This window comes from Cygnus olor, chromosome 1, assembly GCF_009769625.2.
Source record: "Cygnus olor isolate bCygOlo1 chromosome 1, bCygOlo1.pri.v2, whole genome shotgun sequence".
Taxonomy (NCBI): domain Eukaryota; kingdom Metazoa; phylum Chordata; class Aves; order Anseriformes; family Anatidae; genus Cygnus; species Cygnus olor.
In genome coordinates, this window is record NC_049169.1 from 153,497,343 (window position 1) to 153,510,464 (window position 13,122).

Genomic DNA, 13,122 nt, shown 5'->3' on the forward strand with positions numbered 1-13,122 from the left:
TCATCCAAGGGTACTGAAGGAGCTGGTGGAAGTGCTCACCAAGCCACTTTCAATAATTTACCATGAGTCCTGACTAAGTGGGGAGGTCCCACTTGACTGGAGGTGAGCGAAAGTGACTCTGATCTACAAGAAAGAGAGGAAGGAAGATCCAGGGAACTAGAGGCCTATCAGTCTGACCTCAGTAATGGGAAGGTTTTGGAGCAGATCAACTTGAATGTCATCACACAGCACATACGGGACAATCGAGTGACCAGATAAAGCCAACATGGGTTTATGAAGGGCAGGTCCTGCCTGACATGATCTTCTTCTGTGACAAGATGACTTGCTAAGAAGATGAGGGAAAGGCTGTGGATGTTGTGTACCTGGATTTTTGTAAAGTGTTTGACACCATTTCCTACAGTATTCTCCTGGAGAAACTGGCTGCTCCTGGCTTGGATGGGTATACAGCTCGCTGGGTGAAGAACTGGCTGGATGGCTGGGCTCAAAGAGTCACAGTGAAAGGAGTTCAACGCAGTTGGTCACCAGGACTGTGGTGCTCACCAGGGCTCTGTACTGGGGCCAATTTATCGATGATCTGGATGAGGTGATCGAGCACGTCCCTAGTAAGTTTGCAGATGACACCAGGTTAGGCAGGACTGATGATCCTGAAGTCTTTTCCAACCTAAATGGTTCTATGATTCCATGATTCCATTCATGTGTTCTCAAAGACCGAAATATGAGGTAAAATAATCTATAATGATTAGCTGTAACAGTCCCCAGGGAATGCCCATTCTGCCTGAATGTTTTTCCACTATAACACCACCAGTTAGACCAATGAGGCTAAGCAAAAATGGCCAAAACTCAGCAGAGTTAAATGGTGAATATTAAAAGAAGTACGAATTCGTAGACCTATGGGCAGAAAGAAAGATGGGTCGCTATGCCCTGGGGATGGTTTACAAGCTTAAGATAGCTGGAGGCTATACCTGTTGAGTTGAATCCTTCTCATGGCTTTCAATGACGATGATGATGTTGACCACACTTGAACAAAGCCAGGTGTCAGTAAAGACACCTATTTATTTCTGCTAAAGCAGAAACAAAACTCAAGGAATCACATAGCTAAGGCATGGTGTTAATACAAGAATAAATGTGTTTTAACCTGGTTATGAGTATGTTTACACTAGAAATTAGAAGAAATTTCATAACTGGTTGATTAGTGAGGCTCTGGAAAAGTTTTCCATAGGGAAGATACAGGGCAGTAAATATAAGTACGTTTAAGATGGAGTCAGGACAAATTTCGGATGGGATTATGTAACATGACTGCTTAATATAAGAAAAGGCTGTGCTCAGTAACCCAAAATATCAAGTCCCATCCTATATTCCCACAGACAACATTTGGGAATATTTGGGGAACCTTTGGGAACCAAGCAATGCCAATTCATGATTTTGCCACGACGAGGGAATTTTTCCTCTTTAAGCCCCCATTACTGAGGCTGGGGGAAGAACCTGTTTTAAATTTAAAGAGCGAATAAATAAAGTGTTAGCCTGGGGACTGAGGAGAAACGCTTTTAAAATATGAACTCTGCAAGCTCAAAAACCAGAAGGCAAATAGAAAGAGCAAAACATCTGTTACTTCTTAAAATCTCATGGTTTCTAAGCCATTGGGGGCAAAGGGAGGCTGATTCATGATTTCTGAATGCTTAGGTTGACAATTGAAAGAAGCAGAGTAAAGTGTGAAGGAGTCCAAAACTCAGCATACAAAAGCGCCAGAATGCCTAAAAATGGAAGAGGGTAGATGCCTAATTTAAACACTCTACTTTCAAATGAGACTTCTTGAACTTCTTTGTTGCTGCTGCTGCTTCTGAGCAGCAAGCAGCTACGAGCTTCGACCACAACCCTCTGGTTGCTCATGATCTCTCTCTCTGTATGTCATCCTGGCCGCAATGTTTTTTTTTTTGTTTTTCAGCCGCTTTGAGGTCTTCTCCCTTGGTTTTGTCCTGATTTATTGCCAGCCACAGTTCCTCCTCCTCTGTAAGCTGTCTGTTTCTGAGCAATATTCAATGGACTTATTAAGAAAAAACCTGTAAAATTATGTTGATGTATGTGCAGTGTACCAATACACTGCAGTAATATTAAAAATATTTGTTACAATTCAAAAATTAATTTCTATTAGTTATTCCCAACAGACTCCTGAGAACTATTGTTCAGCCTTCAACACAGCATCGAACACAAGGATTTGGTAGTGATAATGAGGATGATTCAGATTTCCCATTTGTTTTTTGAGATGTGGGCAGACACAAGTTTCAAGCTCCAATGGGGGGTCCCTGAAGGACTCCTTTCCCCACCTGCTGTGCTGCCTGCAGTACTTCTGTGGTTATTTTGGCTCTTTGGTCTCATCCCTTCACACTTTCCTGATATTTTTCCAGCTTTGACTGCTCTGTCTTTTTGTACCGTCTGCTGCCTTTGACATGACACATCAGAGAAGCAGGAATCTATTCAGAGGTTACAGCTTCAGGACTCAGTAAGGCCTTACCATCACCTTGACACCCCGAACAAACTGCAGCTACAGGAAAAAACAGAACAACAAAACAAAACAAAACAGTGCACTCTACCACACTAAGAGCTGTAAGCCCTAGATTATTTACAGACAGAAACGGCTTTGACAGGTGATTAGATTCTTGAAGGGATGATCAAACCTCCAAACCTCTCACTCTCTTGTGGCAAACAACTGTATTTTGTTTAGGATTTCGTACAATACAAGTGACACACCATAGGCTTTTGTGCACATTTGATGAATTTAAAGGCATTTTGGACTCATGTGACAGTGGGTAAGTAACCCATTACTACCCCATGAGAAAGGTTGTTGAAATAAAATGAGCACAAAGGGTGCTGCACTGAGCATAGGAAGCCCTCTTACATACTATGAAAAGAAATGTTTGGGAAAGTATTTCAGGCAGCTTTGATAAATTTAAACAGGGCATTGGAAAATTCCTTTAAAATTAGGCTACAAAAAAGGTAACACTTCCGTGTGTCAGTAATAAAAAAATAAGCTGTTGTGTTATGCTTGTTTTCTTTTTTAAAGATGCCAAGTCAGACCCGAACTTTTTGACCTTCACCCCATCTTATGGGCAAGATGAGTCAGGAGGTAACAAATACCAGCTTCTAAACCCCTTCACAAATACAGTCCGCCTGGGCATACAGCTTTGGTTTTCTCCGTCCCAACACCAAGCACACTTCATATCAAATTCAAGTTTAATGAGAAAACACATCCATGACCTCTGAAGCAGAGATGAGAGCTCGTGCTTGCAACTGAAGCATTTTCACCAGGAAGGTACAAAGCCAAGCACCCCTCAGCCTGCTCTCCTTCAGGCCACAAAAGCACAGACGAGCACCTGAAACTCTCCTGGCTCTTTCTGCTGTCTGAGTTCAGGGTCCTCACTCAGAGAAAGAGATGACACTTACCTAAGGCACTCTGCTTTTGCTGGTCAGCATTGCAGGTGGCTAACTCCAAATGTTAACCCCTTTCCAAGTGCCTAGCTCAGCAGAGCAAAGCCAAAGCCTCTCAACGAATCTGTAATGCAGAGCTGTCACCTAAAGAACCAGCAATAAACAGTGATGCATCCCTGAACAGAAATATTTATAAAGTTGTTTTCAACCTCCGGCTCCCCCTTGTATTTTAGAGGATAATTATGAAAGCAGAAAACAAGACTATTTTTAAAATACTTGTTAGTTGCTATTTGCTGCTTACTGCCTGTGTACAAGTGGAAGAAGGCCATTAGGAGAGCACTCTGAGCCATCAGTTTCCCTACAGCACTGTCACTGCTGTAACAGAATTGCTGCTTTGTACCTTGGAAGCAGCTGCTGTCCTTGAATTTGCATGAAAAAGGTTAAATATTTTAGTGGTAAAAAAAAAAAATTGTCCTGTGAGTAACAGTTTTATATTATCCCAAGGGCCATGATTTTGTTCATAAATTACTCTGAAATAACTTTTCGGTAATATAAACTCTCTTACTTGAGCACATCTCTGCAACCGCATCAGCTTGTTTTGCCTGCAACCCAGAAGATGAGAATTCAAATCCATTTCCACATATTTTAAACACTGTTTCTGTACACATGGTTGGAAGAAAATTGCACAAACATAATCCTGTCTGTCCTCTTTCCAGTCTGAAAAGCAAACTATAATATAGCTAGCAGAAGGAAAATCTGTTAACATCTTCAAGAAGTCCTTAATCTATAATTAATGTCAACAACTTTTAAAGTCTGTAACTCTTGCATCTCACATTTATATTTTAAAGGTACAATAGTTCTGAGTTACGCCGGGTATGGATAGTTGAAAAATTAATGGAATAGCACTACATTCAGCAGATAGTAATATAAATAGCAGCCTTTTGCATAAGTTTGGTTTGTTTTTCCTTTAAAATTAGAAAAATGGTTGGTTTAGCACCATTTGCTAAAGTTACAATCTCCAACCAGTTAATTGTACTTTGTTTTATTTATGCCCATAATAATTAGCCTGAGTGTGTTCCTCAACCCACCATGGACATTGGATGATGCTGTGAATAAATTTTTCTCCATTAAACCTAATATTCAGCAACACATATGCCGTGAATTTCTAATAAGTACAATGATTTTCTGAGTCATGCCCACTCAGTGTAAAAAGATGTAACCATGTTTAAAAAGTAGCCAGTTAAATGCATTTCAAGAAATATTTAATTCGCCACTGGCAGCTCTTTCTGTAACTAGTACCTGCAGCTCATGAAGCCTTTACTTTGGTACTCATTCTTTCTTCATCTCATTGTCTTCCTCCCAAACTCAGTTTTCTTGTTTTCTTGTTCTATATGTAAAATCTTTGCAAGCAGCCCAAACCAAAAGTTATTCCATAAAATAATCATTTTAACCCCATTTTAATATGTGTGCTTCTAATGAAAAGCACTCAGATTTATTCCCCATGCTTGCAGGACTCAAAGTCCATACAGTGCTGTTCTATCACTGAGCCCAGGACTCCTCTGCCATGAATTAAGAGGGAGCCCTACACTAACAGGGATACTCAAATCCCAGTAAAATATAGCTTCCTCAGTGGACTAAGACACAGAAGGAAAGCACTGTATTCCAGTAGAAGAAGTGTCAGCATCACTGTAGCATTTGTTTTTGATCCAACAGCTACTGGAAAAATCAAAAGGACATGGCCAGCAGTAGGAAGATTTTTTGACTTCACAATAAATCAACAAAAATTTGAAGGTGGCAACTCTAGGTAGGCACTGCTAGTGGCAACAGATGGAAAGAGTCAAGTGTTAGCGCTTCAATTTGGATTCAATTTGGATGCAGTGATGCTTGTAAGCAAAAGCAGAATTGGCTGGTATAGTGATACACGCTGCAAAGACTCCAAATGCTCCTATGTTTATTGGGATAATTTATCTTAAGTAGCCAGTGCTTGAAAAATTTGCTACGTGCTATAGGAGAAATAGGTGGTGCCACCTATAGTTGGGTTGGTCAAGCACCTTCCATTATTAAACACAGTTTTGAGTTATTTTTGCTAGGTCTTGTTCCACCCCAAGCAGATTTTCTTAGGAAATTTTCAGCCACAACAGTTTAGTCAAACCACTAAAAATGAAAAAAGGGAAACATCCACTGTTCCCTCGTTTTAAGTACTCTTGCAAGTACTTCTTTGCAAAGGTTCAGCTGATATCATGCTATGAGAAAGGGTTTAAAATCTGGACATGGAATAGCTGAAAGACAGAACTATTCCAGGAAGAACTATAATGGTTTCAGAAAGTCTCATTTATGGCATAACACATCTGGCTCAGTGTCCAGAACACGGCTGCAGCCTTAATCCTACAATGCACATGTCTGAAGGCTCAATTTAGCAAAGGAAGATTCTTTTAGACTTTTTCATCCAATTATGTAAGGTTATTTAAGAAAAAAATCTTTGTGAAAGCTCCATCCCTGTGAACCAAAGTGCTTTACAATAGAAGAGTTAACACAAACACACATACACCCTTTGCCCAATGGAAAACATCCAAAAGAATGACTGAAACCTTAAAACAGCGAACAGAGCAAAAAGGATTATCATATCATCACTTTCCCTTTGACTCCGATACTGTCTTCTGGAAGGACTTAATGATTTTGGTTTCTTATAGTCTGAAACTAATGTATGAATTAGCTTTGTGACTGCAGAATCTGCTGCGGCATCAGATGGTTTGGCAGTAGAAAGGAGCACATACTGAAATTATTTTGAAGCTGTCATTTGCATATACCCAGGCAAGCATGCAAAATCAAACTGAGATATTGTTCAAAATCCCCCGGGAGGTCCCCACATTTCAAACTCTCTCTTCCTGCAACGACACTGCTGTATCCCATTAAAAGTAATTTCAATCACAGGGAAGCTTGCATCAGCAATTCCCCAAAGGGTCTGCAGTTTGTTGGTGTATCATCTCTGGAATACCCGGGGGAGCTGTGCTGGGATGGCAGGCATCTGAATGTCTCCACACCTGCAGCAACTGAAGGTCCTTGTGTTTGACAGTCACCCTGAAATCGCCCCTAACATCAGAAAAGGGTTAGAGATGAAAATTTCCTTACAGGACCTCAACACAAAGAGCAGAATAACAATAGTTTCTTTAGCAGTACTCAACAGAAGACTAAATTTGATTTTACCTGCACTGCAGATCAGAGCCAAGAGGTTTTGCCTGTGCCTATCTCCCAGGTCTGAAGGCGCAAGCCATGCCAGTTGGCTTGCCCAAAGTCCTGAGGTTTGACTAACCCAGGAGGAAGCGCATTCTATAAAATGAGCCTTCATTTACCTTCATTCACCTTCATTTAACTCTTCCCAAACCTCCAGCTCCTCAGACGGATAGCAAGAACATTAATTAGGACGCCCTTTTCCTGATAGATTGCATCCTGCCCTCAGCCAACGTGTGGAAACGTTAATGCTCTTTGGGTGGGATTAAACAGTCCGGTCTCTTCTTCTGAGGTAAACTGAACAAAATAGCGACTGCCCAGTGCTTAGTTAAGTAAGAAGAAACAATCTGTCAGGAGGAAAAACACTCCTTTCCCTCCGGCAGGATGACGTTCACATCTGAAGGTGAAGCCTCCTCCTGTACTGAAATAGATCTCAAAGGCTGGCACTTGACAACCACACTTTATCAGAGCAAACGAAGAGCATTCACGCATGCAGTTCGTTGCTCACTCTTCTCAGAGAGAGACGATAAGCACCGCGCAATGAAAACAAGAGTCAGAAAACCAGCATTCCTGGTGCTGGCCTTTGGGAGATACATACATATAACATGGCAGGACCCGAAGCCAGGCAAAAAAAGAGGAGCTCCTGAAATGGGCCTTGGGGTTCGCACTGTTCTTATGCCTGTGCCAGTGGCAGCACCTCAGAGGAACACCTGGCTTTGGGGCCACCATCAGCCCCATGCTTCTGTTCCAGGCCACTTTCACGCATGCTCCCTAGTGAAGTCAAGTGGATTTAGTGGACGTGGGCACTACTTGCAACGAGCAAGCTTTCTGGAAACGAGTAGGTCCTTTTAAACATGTTACACCAATTTGTTTCTGCCGAACCTTCCACCTTGTGGTGGGGTGACCCCAGAGGGCAGACAAGCCCCAACCCAGTCATTCACACTGCAGTTGGCCTTCCGCAGCTCTCCAAGCCATACTTTTCACACTGGCAAAACCATTGTTTCTCTTCTGCTCCACGTGGCTGTCATTTGGGCTGTGCCAAGGCCTTCACTGGAAATCTCTTCATGGCAGTACACTCCCCGTTGCTCTGTGGAGCTTTTCTTCTGTGGTCCTAGTGTGCAGACACCCTCCCTACATCACTGTACGACTCTCTGACCTGACTTCTCTCAAAGTAGATTTTGGGTGACTTCATCAGTCTGAAGGGAGATTTTTGTAGATGATAGGAAAGTAATTATAAGCACTTACCCATACTTTTTGTGTGTTTGAAACACTGTTTCCAAAGTACAGCATCACAATTTTTATCATACAAAGACAACTGCACATTCAGTTGCAAAAATCTGTAATGTTTCTTCAGCATTACAGGGTACTCTGCAAAAATGCAGATATATTTTCGTACAAAGGCCCTACTCTTAACAAGGTTCACAAGTCTTCTTTCCTCCCTTCCCTACCCTTCCAAAAAAGGGAATAATAATAGAAAAAGAAATGTGCAAAATCTTCATCAACACAAAATCCGCTGACACAAACTACAAATTGCTAATGAATCAGACGGCTGCGACTTCTTTTACTATTGCACAGCAACCACCAGCAGCCCAGTATTTGTTTGCAGTTCTATTAATTCATCAAGAAAGCTACAGCACACGAAAAACAAAATTCCTGTGTCGAGCAGCTTTGTCCTCCCTATTCTACAATTACAGGAGGAGGGAAAATGGCACAGAGCCACATTTTATAATTCTTTGGGCACCGAACCTTTAAATTTGCACGAGCAAGCTTTGTGATGTTCAGAACTGCCACCAATGAAGCAACACTCCCAGCTGTGTCTTGCTCTTCTGACCTCACGGGATCCCACATGGATGTGCTGGGGGGAAATTCTTCACACTTGATCATTATGGGTTTATTTTCCTTTCCCTTTTAAGCACTAGTAGGAACCCACCATGACAAGGGCAGAAACAGGCACAAGAAACATCATATATTCATCTTTATCAATATCAGATGAATCTTTCTAAACGCTAAATTTAACATAATGAATGAGATAAACTTACTCCTCACTCAGCTGTCAAGAAAAAAAAACAACTTACTGTTACATACCTTGCTAAGATGTATGAAGATCACTTGGAAAGGGTGCAAAGAAGCTAATATGCCACGTTAGGCAAGCAGAAATGAAGAAGATTGACTGCAAATATTTCTGAGTCTGGAGTATGCTAGATTTTTCTTCCCCCTAAAAGTACTCAACTAAACTAAAACGTGGTAAATATTTAACATAAATATTGTGAATGGCACATTGGGAACATTGAAATCTCACCTTCCTTTTCCTATGGAAAAAGAAAAGTAGCAGCATGTTCTATAAAGTCACTTGAGTTTAGCTCCTTGTAATCTACCCCCTAAAAAGTAAAATAATTCTGATGCATTGAATACAAAATTCAGACATACACAGATTAACCAATTTTTTCTTCATGTTTTTGGGAGAAAATAAACCACATCCAAACGCACAATTTGTTTTAGGAGTGCATTGCCAAACATCCCTGCTGCCGACACCCAGGTTCTCCCCTTTGTATCTTGCCATCTGGTTTCACCACAGCTCAGCCTTCATCCACGTTCCCTGACAGAGACTGGGATGACAGACACAAACACTAGGAAATTCTCTTTTATTACAGTTTAAACAGGCTTAAGATTGTTTACAGAGCTGTTTTGAAACCTACACAAATACCAGCCAGATTAAAGGAAGTATGAAGGCATAATTTAAAGAGAGTATTTTCAGCAAACCTGGATTTATACGTTTCACAATTTAAGGCAGACACGGCTCACTCAGGTAAGCTCCAGGGACAAAAAGAAAAGTACGTGTCTTACATCTGCAGAAAACACTTTCTCTCCCTGTGCTTTGATCAGGCTGTCGGCCTCCCTTGCAGCCTAGCAACTACTGCTTTTTTCCCCCTGCCTTAATGGAGTCATTCGGGGACCCGTGCCAAGCCCAGTGGCACTTCCCCAACCCAGGGCAGCTACTCCCATTCTCCAGATCACATTTCTCTAAGCACATTTGCCCACTGAACATGGGAAACAATAGACACATGCACTGGCTTTGGACACTGCGTTTTTTTCCCCACTGTGTTGTGCACTATTGTTTCAAACAGGTAAATCGGCTTTTTCCTCATCCCCAAGCCCTCAACACGTTTTTTCCCCTCTGTAATAGCAGAGGGAAAGCACCAGGCCTTCTGCCCCAGAGTTGAAACCTTTGAATCCCCCTTTGGTAAAGCATATCGTAAGGATTTCCCCTGCTACCTCTGCTGGCTGTGTAGTGAGTTTAAAAGGCAGTGCATCCCACTTCAGTAAACACTTGGCACAGGCGCACCGTGACCAGGAGCGTGCAGGAGCTCCAGCTCAAGGACAAGTTGCCCTTCTCGTTCTGGATGGCTTCCTATTTTCTTCTGCTCCTCTCCTTCTCCGCTGCCGCCCCTTCTCCCACGTGCTGCGTGCTCCTACCTGCACTGCATTTTCTCCCCCTTTCTACCTGTTCAGTGTAGGACGGCTCCCTAAGCAGGCCCCCCAGGTGAGACCTCCACCTCTCATCCTCCTCCCCTGGCTCTGCACACACGAGCGTGATCCATCCATCCCAGCTAGGATGGGGGCAATCCAGTCACTGTTCCCGTGGAGCAGGCAGCTGCCAGACACGATGTTTACCTCTCACAAGCAGTGCCCCTGACATGGAGAGCTGGAGGAGGAAGGGGAAGGCAGCACGGTATCAATAAGCACAGGTTGAAGATTTTGGAAAAACATGGGCTGAAAGCTGAGGCAGTACTGGGCCAAGCAACAGCCTGCAGCTTCTGGACAAAGATGAAAATATGGAAAAAAAAGAAAAAAAAAGAGACCAGCTAAAGCAAGCCAGGAGACTCCACACATCCCCAGCTGCCTGACACACTGAGACAGACACCTGGCTGTGGGCCTCACAGGCCTTGTGGGCCTCACAGATCCTTGTGGGTCCCTTCCAACTCGGGCTATTCTGTGATTCTCCTTTCTCCTTTCAGGTTCACAGCAGCTCCACCTGCTCAGGCACTACCAACTCATCCATCCACAAGCTCCCTGGCCTCCTCCAGGCTATCAGGGTTGACCAGGAAAGCCAGCGTAATCTCTGACAGGGCACCCCATTGCTCCTGGCAGCCATCTCATTCGCTTTTTTCCTCCTTACTTTTCCCAGAACACCCACACCCAGGCAAATGGGAACACACACAGAGCAGCTGCACCGCTTGCAAAACACCAGGGCAGCTAATAAAACAGGGGAAAATCATATTTAGCCACCAACCAAGGGAATAAGAGGAAAGAAGTCAAGCCTTTCCTCCTCAATTAAAGAAATCCCAACCAGGATCTCCTCTGGTGAGCCCTCACCCACTCTGACATCTGTCAAAATTTTAAACATGTCCTGGTGATTTCCCTAGACCTAGGAATCTGGAATCGTGTGTCCAATACACTGATATTTCATTCAATAAAATAATAGATACTAGTGTTCAGAGCTTCATGTGGCAGATTAAAAGCCAGATCCACATGCAATCTGAAACTCTCCCAAAAAGAGAGAAAAGGAGAATGACTTTTCTTTTCCTTTTTTTTTTTTTTTTTTAAGTGTTTTTAAACCTTATTTTCTGATGTTTGAGTATGGCAATATCCTTGAGCAGACTGAAGTGACTGTATCTCATGCTGTCTATGACTTGCAAATACCTTCTCAGCAGCTTCCTTCCTTCTGTGCCCAGTCACCCGGTGATCCCCACAGGCTCTCTGAAGAAAGAAAGGCTTCTCTTTCCATGCTTGCTCTTATTCACTCTAGACCTGCCTTCTGAAAGGGTGACATGCTGGGCTCTTCCTACAGCAACCCTACCCTCCACCAACTGATTTTCATGATCTTCATCTGTAAACAGACGTCTCTCTATGCCACTTTGGGGAAGTATCTTACATTTTGAAAAAGGGAACAGGGAATTATCACATAGGAAAGCAGAAGATGATTGCTTCCCCAGCCCTTCTCAAACACTGGTTGAATCTAGATGTTTTCACACATTCCCTGATTGCTGTTCCCCATATAACAGGAGTCAGGTGCAGGTCAGCAGACTGGGGAAAGTCCCACAGGAAGGGAGATTATTGGTTATCCTATATTAACTGCACCAGCCCTGAAACTTTACAATGTGATTCAATCTGACTTGAGTCTCTAGATTAAAAAAAGTCTCACTGTTTCCTCTAGCACTTGACTGATATTTACACACAGGCAGAGTGTGATGACGCCTCCTCACTACACTCTAACTTTGATCAACCCTATAGATGGGAGCTGGGCTCCAGCAGTCCAGGAGCTGCACAACGTGACTGAGGCACAACAGCAGTCTTGTGTATTGCAGGTCTACAGCTCCTGCCTGCAATTTGTATTTATATTTCTACTGCAGCCATTTTATTAATCTTTGGATTTCACAAAGGAATTAAGACATTTAAGTAGTGGACACACACTATAGTTTATCACATATAATACTCCACGTAATACTCCTGCGTAATACAACATTATGAATCTCTATCGTCTATAATTGCAAAGTTCCTGCACTAACTCACTGAGTATACTCTGATTTTGATCCAATAAGGAAAAGAGGTTAAATAGCCAGGCCAAAGAAAAACCGGGAAACCTAAACAACACATCATAAAATAAACAATTACCAAGTCAAACAGCCACTGCCAAGAAAAGGCTGGGAGAGTAGGGTGGCAGGATTTGTTCTTTTTTTTTTTTTTTTTTAAACAGGGAAAGAAAAAAGCTGCTTAGAAAACTGACACCTACATGCAAACGTTGCTTCAAAGCTTTTAGCACAATCTCACAGGGCAGAACAATAGAGGCTCTGTACTCATAAGCAGCTCAATCTGTTCCAGTCAGGAAGCGGGTGCCCTCGCTTTTTACAGCAAATGTATTTCTCCCTGATGCTCGGGTCCGGGAAATCTGGCTCAAGCTCTTGAAAATTCATCGTCTTCAAAGCAGGACAATGTGCAGCAAGTAGGTACTCCGGTGACGGATGCCGCAGTTACATGCCTGATGCTTTTAACACCGTTTGCCTACACTGGTCTTGCTCAGTTTCCGCAGTTCTCAGGCTGGAAAAGAGGCAGGACTGCAGTTAGAGATAAGGTTGCATTGCAAAGCACCCCTTGTTCCTTCCACTACCTCTGAGCAAGCAGAACGGTAATTGTATGCAACAGGTTCTCTTTATCTTGCTAAGAAGGAGGAAAGCACGGATTTAGCATGAGAGCTGTCTACCCATTATAAAAAAATCATCTGTCTGCTGTCAGGCCTACTAAAAAAAAATCTTAAATGAGGCCAGTTACAGAGGGTTGGCTTATTCTGTTGAGGGAGCTGCACTGTGTTATAGCTGCAGCAGGATCTAAGATGCTGATCTCCACAGGTAACCCCAAAGAGGCCTGACCTAAATAAGAGTTTATCAGATGCCCCAGGATCAGCATTGATCCACT

The 13,122-nt window shown here is 42.7% G+C and overlaps 1 protein-coding gene and 1 long non-coding RNA gene across 7 annotated transcripts in view; both read right to left on the reverse strand.

The window, feature by feature from the left end:
* Window positions 1–13,122, reverse strand: part of FARP1 (FERM, ARH/RhoGEF and pleckstrin domain protein 1) — a 209,247-nt gene that overhangs the window by 89,385 nt on the left and 106,740 nt on the right. The gene's annotated exons all lie outside the window — the stretch shown is intronic.
* The window catches only part of LOC121060522, a 50,467-nt gene continuing 49,349 nt past the window's right edge, over window positions 12,005–13,122 (reverse strand). Inside the window, exon 3 of the long non-coding RNA XR_005814836.1 lies at window positions 12,005–12,747. This is a non-coding gene — a long non-coding RNA (uncharacterized LOC121060522). The remainder of the gene's footprint in view (window positions 12,748–13,122) is intronic.